Source organism: Octopus sinensis, linkage group LG23 (assembly GCF_006345805.1).
Source record: "Octopus sinensis linkage group LG23, ASM634580v1, whole genome shotgun sequence".
NCBI classification, from domain to species: Eukaryota; Metazoa; Mollusca; class Cephalopoda; order Octopoda; family Octopodidae; genus Octopus; species Octopus sinensis.
In genome coordinates, this window is record NC_043019.1 from 6,305,601 (window position 1) to 6,308,100 (window position 2,500).

The 2,500-nt window shown below is 38.0% G+C and overlaps 1 long non-coding RNA gene across 1 annotated transcript in view; it reads left to right on the forward strand.

Annotated features, from left to right (window-relative positions):
• LOC118767591 overlaps positions 1 to 2,500 on the forward strand; it is a 19,421-nt gene that overhangs the window by 940 nt on the left and 15,981 nt on the right. The window contains exon 2 of the long non-coding RNA XR_005003512.1: positions 372 to 376. This is a non-coding gene — a long non-coding RNA (uncharacterized LOC118767591). The remainder of the gene's footprint in view (positions 1 to 371; positions 377 to 2,500) is intronic.

Genomic DNA, 2,500 nt, shown 5'->3' on the forward strand with positions numbered 1-2,500 from the left:
CGATCGTGCGATCGTGAACCGAACACCCTAACCACTCAGCCACGCGTCTTCACTTTCAATGGCATCAGTCTTTACTGGGTGTAACTAAACTTGTTGTTGATTCACACTGAGATTCGATGACCAACATATATGGGTTGTAGTTTATACGGGTAGGCCCCTCATCTGGTATCCCACATTCTCTGACACCTTTTCCAGCAACAACTTGGCGCGTTCGGCTACCAACCCAGGCTCCGCTGCTCGTCAGCCTGAGAAAAACAAACTGTCAAAGTGTCGGCCGCTCCCTGACAGATTTATGCCGGAGCCTGTTGCAGTGGAGACCTCTGGTGTTCCCGGCAACCGGACCATGGCCCTACTCACTGCTATCGCGGCAGATATGGTTATCTGCAAGTGCATTCCCAGTGAGTTAGAGCGGCTGTTCCAGCGAATCGCCCTCGCCATTCTTGGGGCTAACGCCATTTCCATTTAGTCTGTTAAGATTTTGGGGTGGTCTGAATTACAGGGCATCGGAGAATGTCAGAAGTGAAAAGATTTCAAGCGGCTTAATGGAACTAGTGACTTTTTATACGGGCAGCAGAGGTTAATTCTTAAACTTGTGTGACTGACTGCTAGATCTAGGGTGATACATCTGGATTGTTTACTGCCAATGGCTTGAAGTGCATTAACAGGGCGTATCTCTGTTATCAGTGGAAGCACATGGCCTAGTGGTTAGGGCAGCGGACTCGCGGTCGAGGTATCGCGGGTTCGAATCTCAGACCGGGCGATGTGTGCGTATATGAGCGAAACACCTAATCTCCACGCGGCTCCGGCAGAAGGTAATGGCGAACTTCTGCTGACTCTTTCGCCACAACTTTCTCTCACTCTTTCCTCCTGCATCTTGCAGCTCAACTGCGACGGACCGGCGTCCCGTCCAGGTGGGGAACCTATACACCAAGGAAACCGGAAAACCGACCCTTATGAGTCAGGGATGGCTCGAGAAGGAACAAACTATCTCTGGTATCAACAATAAGACGGTTTACTCTTTCTCCTGATGTATACCGCAAGTTATTGGAATTTGTGTAGTCTCTTGAAGTGACAGAGATGAGAATTGCGAATCACAAGTGAGTGAGGAGGGGCCATGATAATAATATTCCATTTGATGCTGGGTAAGTCATTTCGATGTAACAATTAGTAAGAGTTGTAAGAAGTCGGTAAAAATTTGATTTAAAAGTGTAAGGATAGTAGAATAATTAAGTAAGCGAGAAAGTAAAAAAAAAAATGTGTGTATGTCTGTATGTTATTAAGGGAGTTAGAATAAAAATGTAAGAAAACAGTTAATCTATGCAAGGGAAAAAGAAAGTAAGGATAGCAATAAGAATATAATAAATATATCATATGCCGGAAAGAGGTTTTAAAAAAAGTGTAAAATGACAAAAATATATATGTAAAAAAAATAAGTTAAGATACATTTAATGAAAATTGCAAAAATAAAGACTAAAATAAAACGTGAGAAAATAGTAAAAATCAATTAAATATAATTGTGAGAAAGTAAAGCAGTAAAGAAACAAAGGTCCCTAAAGAATTTAATAGAAACTGTAAACGTGTAAAGGAGACAACTCAAAATAGTATGGAAGTAACGTTAGAGAAGACAGTGCGAAATGTGTGGAATACTGCAATGAACAGAGAGATAAAATGTAAGGGAATAAGTAGAAGAAGGAAATTTTGAAAGATATGGAACAGAAGGAATAAGAAATGCAAGGAAGAGAGAAATATAGAAGAAAGGCAAAAATATGATTATAGAAATTTGATATGTGAAGTAGGGATTAAAAACAAGTAAGGATGGCAATAATATAATTATGAAAATAATAATGTAAAGCAGACGAAATGTATGGAAGGAAGTAAAAGGTAAAAGAATGGTGGAAAGAAATAAATGAAAAGTGTAAAAAAGTATATGAGTGTGTTATATTATAAGGCACAAAAAGAAAATGACTCTCCCCAGACACAACAGAATATGCTTCAACACACGAACTCATATAAAGAATCTTGCAAACCAAATCTAAAAACGAAATAAAAATGTAAGGAAAACCGAAAAATATATGGAAGTCAATAAAATATGGAAGACAATATCTAATGCAGAAAAGAGTGAAAACATTAGCCAAATTAGGGAAATATAAAGATTCCTGTAATACAATGTAATGTAAAAGACAAGAGAAAATGTAAAAAATGTAAGGAAGTCAGTGAACATTATGCTGAAAAGCGTCAAAAGATTCAAGAAAAACATCAACAAAATCCGAAGATAGGAAAAAAAAAAGTATGTGACTAAATCTTAGGATAAGAGCAAAAAAAAAGTAAAAGAGAGGATTTAGAAAATTTAGGAAGACATTGAGATTATGTAAGGAAGACACTAAACTTAAGTGTGGAACATGATAAGATGACGTAAGAAAGATCGGATAGCGGTAAGGAAGACCGTAAAAGGGCAAAGTAAACAGTAAACATTGTGAAAGGTGTGTAAATAATATAAGGA